Source organism: Bubalus kerabau, chromosome 19 (assembly GCF_029407905.1).
Source record: "Bubalus kerabau isolate K-KA32 ecotype Philippines breed swamp buffalo chromosome 19, PCC_UOA_SB_1v2, whole genome shotgun sequence".
Classification (NCBI taxonomy): Eukaryota; Metazoa; Chordata; class Mammalia; order Artiodactyla; family Bovidae; genus Bubalus; species Bubalus kerabau.
Window position 1 is genome coordinate 62207013 of NC_073642.1, and position 12347 is coordinate 62219359.

Consider the following 12347-nt stretch of genomic DNA (forward strand, 5'->3'; position numbering starts at 1 on the left):
TCTGTTTAACTTCTTTTTAGGAATTGCCAAACTGTTTTCCAAACTGACTGCATCTTTTTACATTTTTACTAGCAGTTGTTTGAGGGTTCGGGTCTCTCCAAATCTTCACCAGTTCTGGTGATTTTTTGTCTTTTTGTTTATATCCGTGGTAGCATGTGGGAAGTAGTATCTCATTGCAGTTTTGATTTTTATTTCTCTTAATGACTAATGAGGTCAAGTATCTTTTTGTGTGCTTCTTGGCCAGTTGTTTATCTGTTTTGGAGAAATGTCTATTTAAATCCTTTGTGTGTTTTTAAATTGGTTGCCTTTTTCTTATTGAGTTCATTAACCTTCTAACGTGCACCTTGAATCACCTTGATGTATTTGCAACTAGAAACATTTTTCCCTCGATTTTTCTTCCTTTATATTTCTTTCCTTTTGTTCAGGGACCATTTATTTTTCCTGAAGTGAGCAGGCAGGTCAAGAAGGTTCTCTAGCCCTTTTGCATTCTCTTGGCAACAGATTCCATTGGCAAAATATTTAACTGTGAAATACCTTAGAATGGAAAATATACATCTCCTGGTTATTGGAATAGATCCTTTTGTAGTTCATCCTACTTCTAAAATGAACCATGCTTCTTCCCTTACAAGCCGGTAGGTAAAGCACCGGGTTAAACTTTAACTCAGGCCATTTTAGTTAAGGAAAAGGACCTGGAGAAGTTGGGCCTTGTCTCAGTTCGTAGCAGGTGGCCCTGGACCATGACTTCATTCAGCCTAGTTTTAGAAATAGCTGTTGGTTTCTCACCAAGTGATACGTTAGACTCAAGGGATACTGGGGTAAGATAGACTCCCTGACTTCATATCCTCATAAAATACATCAAACAAGCACAGCACATATGCAACTCATGGTGATAGTGTCACAGGCATTGTGAGAGGTGTGCAAAGAGGTATGGTCTGGTGCTCTTAACTCCACTCAGTGCTGAGACTTTCACTTTTCTTTTGCATGTAGATTTTTGAGTACTTGATTTTATCTGGACCTCTCAGTAAGGAATGGTAACAAAAATGCCATCATCCAGATGCTGAGGTTGCAGAAGAAACTGACTTTAGAATCTTCAGCGTTTTTCAGTGGAATCTAGAAGATAGTCTCTTCGTGCTATTTTTATACAGTATTTTCTTAACTGTTTTATCATATATTCTGCAGTAGTTTATCACATCAAGTTTTTCCAGCTGAATTTTTGTCATGTTTTGTATCAGTAAACCGCAACTAAAAGCTTTTTTCTGGCGAGTTCTACATCGGTTATTTTGTTACTTTTGTCCTCTTGATCTTTGGAAGTCATCCTTCTTTTAACAGTAGGCTGTGTATTTGTAGTAACGTGGATATGTTTCTGTTTTGTCTTTTATACTATTTTTATGACGTTTATATTTTTAGTCATTAAAGCAAATATTTTACCACCTAAAAACTTTTCATTTTGCAAATGACTCTGCAGTATGCACTCTACTCTCTCACTGCTTCTGTTAATTAGCAAAAGAGGCATTTTTTTACAAAAAATTATACTTGCTATCCATATTTTTTTATTCTTGGCCCTGTTGACGTCCCAGGTTGTAAGACCAGAAAAATATCCAACGCTCTTGGGGTTGAGTCAGAGGGACAGGGTGGCCAGCTGGAAGGGCTTCATTGTTGAGGGCAAAAGAAAAGCGAGAGGACTGGCCCGGCGTTAGGAGCTGGCCTGGGGCACAGCTGGCCCTGCGTCCTCCAGCTCAGCAGCCAGCCTCACGGAACGCCTCAAACCAGGTTTCTCCGAGAGCACAAAAAACGAGACAAAGCACAAACAAAGCCGGAGTTGCTGCCATCCACAGAATACTTGGCTAGAATGAGTGACCACAGCTTCTTTACCAATTACCACTTTGTTCTTGTCTCCTCTCAAGTAAGATTTATTGAGATACCCAACATAGAACCCCCCTACTTTCTAATTGCATCCAGTTTAGAGAACCTGTGCTGCTAAGTCACTTCAGTCGTGTCCGATTCTGTGCGACCCCAGAGATGGCAGCCCACCAGGCTCCCCCGTCCCTGGGATTCTCCAGGCAAGAACACTGGAGTGGGTTGCCATTTCCTTCTCCAATGCATGAAAGTGAAAAGTGAAAGTGAAGTCGCTCAGTCGTGTCCGATCCTTATCGACCCCGTTGACTGCAGACTACCAGGCTCCTTCGTCTATGGGATTTTCCAGGCAAGAGTACTGGAGTGGGGTGCCATTTCTTCCCTGAAAAGTGAAAGTCACTCAGTTGTGTTGACTCTGCGACCCCATGGACTGTACAGTCTGTGGAATTCTCCCAAGCCAGAATACTGGCGTGGGTAGCCTTTCCCTTCTCCAGGGGACCTTCTCGGCCAAGGAATCGAACCGGGGTCTCCTCCACTGCTGGCGGATTCTTTACCAACTGAGCTATCAGGGAAGCTTCCCTCCTAGACCCTCCCCTGGCTTACCCAAGTAAAACCCAAATCCTGTCATAGATTCTTTTTTTTTTTTTAGATTAATTAGTTTATTTTTGGTTGCACTGGGTCTTTGTTGCTGCGGACAGGCTGTTCTCTAGTGGTGGGCGGAGGCTGCCCTTCATTGCGGAGCACAGGCTCTAGGCCCACAGGCTCCAGTAATTGCAGCGTGCAGGCTTTAGTTGCCCTCAGCATGTGGCATCTTCCTGGACCAGGGATCGAACCCATGTCTCCTGCATTGGCAAGCTGATTCCTATCCACTGTACCCCCAGCGAGTTCTTTACAACATGTCTTATCGAGATGCCCCACTGTTCCGTGGGTGTGTGTTCTTCCAACTCACAGGACTAGGTGTGTTCTGGTGGTCTCTTGCTGAAAGGCAGACACCAGAGATAGAGCAGTTTTAGCAATCACAGTAACGAAAACTACAGGGGTAAAGTTTGACAATTAAAAGATAATCAGCAAAATCCAAAGCGTGGAACACCAACAAGGGAAAGAAAGAAAAAGAGGGAGGTGGTACCTACTGTCTGCTTAAGAGATTCAGAGACATATTAGCCAGTTACAGTGACTAGAAAATCAACTATAGGAAGACTTTTTTTTGGAGACACTTGGGGATATTTGAACATTTATTTATTAAGTGATATTAAGGAATTGTTATTTTGTTAGGTGTGACAATATTAATGTGGCTGTATTTTTAGAAGGTCACTGTTAGAAGTAAATACTTCTTACATATGAAGTATTATATTTGAGGTGTGCTTTGAAATATCTTGGGAGGGGCTATGAATTGGTACACCAGCTGGTGATATGTGAATAATTGTTGAAACTGGGTGATGTGTACATAGGAGTTCATTAGATCACTTTTTTACTTTGTATGCATTTGCTAATTCCTCTAATTTTTTTCTTAAGGTTATTTGTATTTCCTTTTCCATGAATTTGCCTCTCTCTGTCACTTTGCCATTTTTCTGTTGGGTTTTTGTCTTATAATCTATAGGATTCTTTAATATGTGCTGAGAAAAATTAGCCTTTTGTCACATATTCTGTAGATATTTTTCATTTGTCTTTTGAATTTGTTTATGGTGTTTTTAATCTGTGGAGAGTTTTTATTTTGTCAAATTTATCAATTTTCTTTAGGCCTCTGTGTTTTATTTTGTGTGTTGCATAGAAAAACCCTTCTCTGGGATTCTGAAAAGTTTATTATATTTTTATGCAGAATTTTTTAATGACTGTAGCCCTATTCTGATTTACTGTGACTGTTTGGTCATCTTAATTTCCTTTAGAGGTTTTAGAAGTAGTCTTCCTTGGAGCCCTGCTGCAAGAATATACAAGGAAGGATGTTGTTCATTTGCTATCCTGTAGAGATGTAATAGTGAACACCTGGAGAATTACCATGACCAAAGTTTGGTAGTTAATTTTGCCGCCACGCCACCCTCCCACTCTCCCCTGCCCAATAGCAGAACTAATGGTGGGAGATCTATCATTTAACAAGATCGTCAAAGTGTGCTAAATGTTATTTTAAAAATTAGCAATATAGTTCAAAATTTCTAATTTTAGAAAATTTTCAGTGTTTTCTTTACGTAAAGAAGCATTCCTTTTAGCTCTTTTTTGTAGAGCTTACGGATCAAGGAGCTAGGTGCCACCTCCCTTTGAATTCGGCATCTTCAAGCTTGCCCCTTTCTTTGAGGTGATGCCTTCGTCTGGGCAAAGCAAGGAGTTTTCCAGGTATTACTGTAGGGTCTTCTTCACGGTTGGTTCGTGGAGACCTATTTGGATCTTTTAACCACTACATCAGAAGTTGGAAGGAGAAGTGCACAGCAGAAACCGCATGAAATTGTTCCTTCTAGGGGGAAGTGGTGGTGGTGAGGTGTCTGGGGCTTGTGTTTTAGACTGCACCACGCTGTATATTCTCGGTTAAATTTAGTTCTGCTGTTAGTGTTCCTCTTTTAGAACTTTTGGATGTCATTTAAAGGAAATAAAAGTTGAAGTACATCTGATAACTGTATTTTAAACATTTTATTCACCGTACTAAAACTTTTTACAGAAATCTAATGTTAATCACTTTTAATACAAGTTTAAAAAAACTGACTAGGAGGAAATTTTTCTTCTATGAAGATAATCTACTTTATTTTTCCAAGTTAGAAGTTTGAGTCTTCACCTGGTTCTTCGCAGCTTAGGTGTGAAAACATGACTAGTATGACAGTTGCTTCTGAAGATTGTGTCACAGTCTTAAATTTAGCTTAATGTTTCTTTGAGTTTAGCTTAATGTTTTTCAGGCATAAACCTATGAATTGATAGGATCATTATCTACGGAAGTTCACTTCTAAATTCGCATGATTTGTTGTGTTATATTTGACTCAGATAGTAAAGAATCTGCCTGCAATGCTGGAAACCTTTGTTCAGTCCCTGAGTCGGGACGATCCCCTGGAAGAGGTCATGGCAACCCACTCCAGTATTCTTGCCCGGAGAATTCTGTGGACAGAGGAGCCTGGCAGGCTGCAGTCCATGGGGTCACAAAGAGCTGGACATGACTGAGTGACTAACATTAACTAACTTGTTAGTGTTGCTGAGGGTATTCATAACAGCCATGATTACTTTTCATACTTCTATTGACACGCATGGTTCTCTAAGTGAAACTAGGAAGATTGACTGGAAAGTGAAAGTTGCTCAGTCGTGTCCAACTCTTGGCAACCCCATGACTATAATGTCCATGAACTTTTCCATGCCACAATGCTGGAGTGGGTAGCTTTTCTATTCTCCAGGGGATCTTCCCAACCCAGGGATCAAACCCAAGTCTCACGCCTTGCAAATGGATTCTTTACCAGCTGAGCCACAAGGGAAGCCCAGGAGATTGATTAGGTGTCCCTAACAGGAAGTCAGAGGAGACCTTCCTGCTTCTCACTGGTGCTGCTGCTAAGTCACTTCAGTCGTGTCTGACTCTGTGCGACCCCATAGACGGCAGCCCACCAGGCTTCCCCGTCCCCGGGATTCTCCAGGCAAGAACACTGGAGTGGGTTGCCATTTCCTTCTCCAATGCATGAAAGTGAAAAGTGAAAGTGAAGTCACTCAGTCGTGTCCGACCCTCAGCGACCCCATGGACTGCAGCCTTCCAGGCTCCTCCATCCATGGGATTTTCCAGGCAAGAGTACTGGAGTGGGGTGCCATTGCCTTTTCCCAGGAGATTGATTGGGTGTCCCTAACAGGAAGTCAGAGGAAACCTTCCTGCTTCTCAGTAGTTTATGGTAAATGGTATTGGTAGTAACTCGGCATTCATTCCTGTGGTCATTCTCACAGTTCTGTCTCAACTGTAGGATTTGTGGGGATAAAATGAATTAAATATATGAAAGAGACACTGTATATTGTTGGGAAGGGTATATAAACTCAAGATTCTATATTTTATTTTTCATATGATTTCTTCATACTCATCATTAATCAACTTCTGATTAGCTGGCTCATTTGTAAGAGAATTGTCTTTAGATGTATTGCTTTCAAATTATTCTTGATACAATTTAGCAAAAGAGATGATGAAGTTCTTATTGACGATTATCTTCTAGTTGATTTTATTCTTTGACTTATTGTAGACAGGCAGGAAGCTATTTATACCAAATATGTAATTATTTCTTAATTTCAAATAAGTTTGAAATATGAATGAAGGTTTTTGGCCTGGGGTGGGATGGGAAAAAGGTGATTTGGGTGGGGTGGGGCTGGGGGAGTCCTTCAGTAGCATTCATTCACTACTTTATATATTTTACCCAACTTCTAAAATGAAGGAGGCTTTTATTAAAATTTTCTGATGCAACAGAGTTGTATGTAATAGAGCCCTTAATTGAAAATGATTGACTTAATGAGGAAAGGAAGATGCGCCAGAACACAGTTGACCTCTATATCCATTGGTTCTGCATCCACAGGTTCAGTCAACTGTGAATTCAACTAACTGTGGATCAAAGATACTCGGAAAAAATTTCCAGAAAATTCCGAAAGGTGAAACTTACATTTGCCATGTGAACAGCTGTTTACATAGCATTTGCATTGTATTATTGTAGATAATCTAGATATGATTTAAAGTATATGGGAGGATGTACACAGACTATATGCAAATACTGTGCCATTCTATGTAAGGGACTTGAGTGGGTTTTGCTTTCTAAGGGGGTGGAGGAACCAATCCCCTGATGATATGGAGGGATGATGTATATAGACCAGTGGTCCAGATTGCACTTCACAGCTGCCTGTGCAGGATTAAAACATAAGGCACTGGGGCCCTTGTGAAATAGGGCCGTTAGTGTTTCAGAGTTCTACCGGTAATCATGATGTGTAGCCAGGATTTGAGAATTACTGCCTCCCACAATGGGTAGTTATGTAATCGAGTTTATACCTTTCTTTTGAACTTCCTGCCACTCTGAAAAAGGGGAAACAGGAGTTTCATAGCTCTTAATGGCTTAAAAACTTCCATCACTGGAAGAGGCACTTTTTTCCCCACCATGAAACTAATAAAGGTTGATCTTGTAGATGTCTGCAACTGCTCACTTTCTTTAATAAATAGTTTTTATCAAAGAATTCAGAAACATTCTTTACCTGGCGAGCTTTTTATTGATCCTTGTTTGAAGCTGATGGTCTAATATTAAATCCTAACTGTGTGATGGTGTTTCTGCATGAAGCTAAGTGCAGCTTCTTCAAGCCAAAGGTTGCATTTTATTTGTGTTTATATTTGTAGCCCCAGCACATTGCCCAGCACATATACTGGAGGTGTTTTATAAAGGCCTTTGGAATAAATGAGTTCAAATGTTTCATTTCCTGGTGAATTAACTTGCCGTAAGATAGAGCTTAGAAAATCTAGAGTAAGAGATGATTAGCATGTTTCCTAGACCATCTGTCACTAATATTGATTGTTTCGACTTGGCACTGGAGACTTGTTTTTTTGGGAGTGGATAGCTTGTATAAAGTTAAAAAAAAAAAGGTTGGAAAAACCTCCTGTTATTCTGTATCCCTTTCTGGTGGCTTAAAATCAGTTTTTAAAAGCTTGCCATTCTTACTAGTCAGCAGCATGAAGGCAGGCGTTGGGTATTCCAGTAGCCACGCTCTCCTGGTAGCGGTTTCTCCTTGCCCCTGAAGTCTGTTTGACGCGTCTACCAGAGTGGTCCTTTGAAAACCTCAATCAGAGCATACCACTCCTCTGCTCCAAACATTGCCATGATTTCCCACCTCACTGAGATTCAGAGTCAGTCCTCACAGTGGCCTGTGTCCTGGATGTGATGGCCGCACCTGGCCCTCTTACGCGTCTGGCGTCAGCCAGTGTGCGCTCTGCCAGCTGCGCCAGCCTCCTTGCTGTGCTGGGCAGGCGATGGCCCTCGGCCTTTGTGCGTGTGGCTCCCTCAGCATGAGATGCTTTTCGTCTCCATCACCGCCTGGCCGGCTTCCCTTGCTTTCTTGTTGTTCAGTTGCTAAGTCGTCTCTGACTCTTGGATGCCATGCACCGTAGCCCGCTGGCCTCCTCTGTCCATGGGATTTCCCAGGCAAGAATACCAGAATGGGTTGCCATTTCCTTCTCCAGGGGATCTTTCTGACCCAGGGATTGAACCCACGTTTCCCGCATTGCAGGCAGATTCTTTACCACCAAGACACGTGGGAAGCACCAGTCTTTGCTTGAATGTCACTTTCTTGTGCGGCTTTACCAGATTACATTTCAGTTTCAACCCCAGCTCCCCCACCCCACCCCTTATTCCTCCTTTATTATTTTTTCCATCAGTACTTGTCACCAGTGGACATAGCACATGTTTCAGATTTGAAAAAAATTGTCTCTCTCTTCAAATAATGTATAAGCTCCGTGAGGGCAGAATTTTTGTCTGATTTGTTTACTGCTTTATTTCCGTCTGTTAGAGCAGTTCCTGGCACAGAGGTAAATATTTGTTGAGCAAATGAATGAATGAAGCAGACACTATATATTGTAGTACAGAATTCTGTAGGATTCAGTATTATTTTTATTTTAAATTTTAAAGGAGGCATAGCATAGTAAAGTTTTGTATTTCCTGTCCCAGAGTTGCAGCCACTGAGTTTAATAGCACTACCACGTGACTTGTTTGTATGTTAAAGGGAGGGTAAGGTCTAGTCCTAGTCTATGCTGTTGGGAAATGAATTTCAGTCCTTTATAAAACCAGTCCTACCTTGAGGTGACTTTAATGACTAAAGCACTTAAGGTTTTAGATTTATATCAAGTTCAGCTTATAGACGGAATAAATTTTGAGGATGGAATAATTCACATTAGCCAGAAATATTTAAAAAATGTAAAAATTTTGGTGAGAAATTGGTCAGTGGGAGAATTCTTGACTTGAGTTATCAGAGTATGATTTTCATCCTGACTGATTTGAAAGATTGTGAATCAAGATGCAATAATACCTGTTCCTAGTATCATGTTTACCCTTTTGCTAAAGTCAGAAGAGCCTTTGCAGTGGCCCCTGGGGCTCCCCTTGATCTGTTGCTCCTGTGTTCCTTCTCTGACTTCTCCTTTCCCCTTGCCCACTCCACACCAGCCACCTGGGACCCTTGCTGTCTCTGCTTGCATGGCACACTCCTTACTCTGGGGCTTTGCACGGCTCAGCCCTCTGCCCAGATGCTCATGGCCAGCTTTCCCACGTCCCTCCTGCCCTTTCTCGGGTCTCCCCTTCTCAGGGGGGCTGCCAGTGACATTTCTGTTGACACTGCACGCCACCCCCAGCCACCGTGCTCTCCCTGTCCTCTGTCCCCTGACATGCTCTTCTTCTCTTTAAACACACCCTGTTCTTCCTCTAAAATATTAGATAGTTTTCCTGTTCTGGTAGGTCTTATTCTCTTTATTCTAGAATGTAAGTGTCAAAGGTAGGCCCTTTGTCTGGTTCCTTGGAGAGCAGTGAAGAGCTAGAGGAGAACTAGAGCAGTGCTTGGCGTGTGGCAGGTTATCAGTGAGTGCTTGCTGAGTGCATGAATGAATGAATGAACAAACCATTCCTCTCCTTCCTGAGTTCACGTCATTCACAGTTGACCTTTATTTACTGCTGTGATAATGGATAGATTTGTGTAATTAACATCTACAGGAGCAACGTTTGAAATAATAGCACTGGTCTTTGTGCCTCCATATCGTAACCTGGGTTAGAATTTCCTTCCTTATGAGGCTGCAGATACTGCATCATGTTTATACCGCATTTTGTGTATCCACCCACCCATGGACAGGCACCTCGGTTGCTCCCACATTTTGGTGGTTATGAATAGTGCTGCTTGGAGCATGGGTGTGCACGTACTGCTTGAAGGCTATGAACTCTTGAGATCTGTTAGCTTAAGGAAGTCACATCAATCAGTTATATTTTTTGTATATGCCTCCATCTTACTTTTAAAGCTCTTAACTTTATTTCCAGAGGTCTTAATTTTACTTAACAGCATGTTTTTCTTTTATGTAATCTATTCTTATAAAATTTGTATTGTGTAAACTGTGGAAATATAGATGGTCTGCTTTTTTAGAATGGTGCAATCCTGGAAAAATATACTCAAAAAGTGGAACAAATTCCTTGAAAGAATGAGCTGTTATTCACTGCTGTGTCTCCCAAATTATCTAGGCTGTGAGGGCCGGAAGCAGTAGAGTAAGAACCAGGGAAGTGTTCTGTTGAGAAAGCAAAAGCAAGAGAATGAAAGCAAAATGCAAGAAAAGCAAGAGAAAGCAAAAGGAAGGGTGAACAGCAGTGTTGAGTGCTGCTGGGGAATGAGCAGGGTGAGTGAGGTGATTCGAAGGGTACTTGGGTTTAGTGCCCTGAGCGAGAGTGGTCGGACTGGACTCATGGTCCAGGTGGAGTGAGTTGTGGTGACATGAGGCGAAAGGGTACATTAGTAAGTACAGGTAAGTTTAAGATGGTTGGTACTGATGATAGCAGAGGGGAATTAAAAAGTTGTTTTTTTTTAACAGGCATGACATGAGCATATTTAAAATCTGATGGGAAGACTCTAGTTGAGGGAGATGTTGAATATTTGAGAGAAGGGTTAATAGTTTTAGTCAGGACATAGGAGGGGGTGGGATGCAGGTGAAGAAGGAGCTGGTGTTGATGGAGGAGGAGGACAGGATGGACGGAAAGTTGGACTTGAAGTGGATGCAGGTGGTTTGTGGGTTTGAGTCTTAGAAAGATAGAGGAACTCCCATTGAAGTTTCTGGCTTTTTTCTCTGAACTAGGAGAGAGGTCATCTGTTGAGAATTATGAGTTAGGAAGGAGAATTACAGTTTTGAGGAGACTACTAAATAGGGTTTGATGTGGATTTCAATTGCTGGGCTTTTCAAAGGAGTGGCACTGTCCACTCCATTTGGATGTATATTAAGCATAAAGTTAGATGTCAGGTACTTGAGGAAAAGATAACTTATTAACCTTTTTGCTGTATAACTTGATACATATATTGAATTCTTACCAAGTGCAGTGTATTGTAAGACAGGTCTCGTAGTTAGGGAGCTCATAAACTTATAGGGAACATTTATCAAATGCAATAAGCAGTAAGAACAGGACTGAAACTTGAGAGGTCATGTCTGACTGCAGAAGAGCTAGATCTTTGTGTATGGAAAATATTTTCAGCAAGTGTATATGGGGAGTGGGGGCGAGAAAGTGCTCTCTGCTGCAAAGAGTAGAGGTAACAATATGTTGGTGCCATGTTAATGGCCTGGTGAATAGTCCAGGTTGTTCAAAATTATCCTTGAATCAGCGTGTCTCTGTGCAGTTTAAAAGCGTCCGAGAACTTAACGACTTGAAAGAAAATTTCGTAAAAATATATGATCTCCTCAGATAAACTCAAGTACACACCTATTTTAGGGAAAATGTATGGCTAGTCATCCAATATGTGACAAGCTTTATACAGCATTGTAATTTCCCAGTTTGGATATGATGAATTCAGAGCTCATTGAGTGTAAGCGGCATTGTTGGATTCATTCAAGCTTTTTTTTCCTCTCTTCAACAGAGGATTAAAAAAAAATTCCAAATTTGAATCCAGGACTTGGAAAATGCCGGTTGTCTAAATACAGTACCATATTGTGATAAATATAGCTATTGAAATTTTAAGAATCTTTTCACAAAACTTTCTTTTAATATTCATAGCAGAACTTTTTTTGGAATGTTATCTGAAAAACAGAGGACCATTTTATTATCAGAGCTGACTATTAATTAGGGTATTGTTTCAGATATAAAAGTTGATCTGCCACTGAATTTCTATTTGAATATGTATAGTCCCAAGCTTGCTTTGTGTATTTAATAACTTTAGTGCCATAATTACTCTGTTTACAATTAAGTTTTGGTGAATATGCTAATATGGAATATACCAGTGAATGATTTCAGTAAAGGGTGGTGTTGATTTACATTTTCATGTGCTTTTTACTTGAATCTGAATTTCATTTAATGTCAGTGGGAGAAGAAGTGGTCAGATTATATAATGGTTAGTGTCAGTGAACTTTCTTTTCTTTGAAATCTCTCTCTTGGATTGGGCATCATAACTTGGATTTGCTTTGCTCCAGCTGGGCAGAAATTATGCAGAAAGATTTAATTTGGTGGATGTTTGTTCCCTCTGGTTTATTCTTTTAATAGAAACCTTAATGTAGGTATTGATTTCATTGTTAAGGGAAACCTATAATATACTAAAGCAATTGTTTAATTCCAATGAATATTTTAAGGTCTTCACTGAGGCAAACGGTTATGGTCATGTTATTTATTAGTTTTTGACCAGAGACTTCTGATTTTAAGTACTTTTCCTTTCTTCTTTTCAGAAATCCTCTTAAAAGGACAAGGAGATTGAGACTTTATATTCTCTGAAGCTCGGAGACATCTTTTACTCTGAACCAGAGAATAAGAGGAGTGACCAAGTGGAGCAAAGGTCAGACAGGGTGCAGGTGGTGCCAGGAGGGG

At 40.8% G+C, this 12347-nt stretch overlaps 1 protein-coding gene across 3 annotated transcripts in view; it reads left to right on the forward strand.

The window, feature by feature from the left end:
- Positions 1 to 12347, forward strand: part of VRK1 (VRK serine/threonine kinase 1) — an 81126-nt gene that overhangs the window by 14949 nt on the left and 53830 nt on the right. The window contains exon 2 of one of the 3 annotated variants that reach the window (XM_055555409.1): positions 6363 to 6435. The exons of 1 other annotated variant lie outside the window; for it this stretch is intronic. The gene's annotated coding sequence lies outside the window, so the exon portion shown is untranslated. Of the gene's footprint in view, positions 1 to 6362; positions 6436 to 12292; positions 12316 to 12347 lie in introns of those variants that run through there. One more of the 3 variants, XM_055555410.1, reaches the window with a different exon arrangement.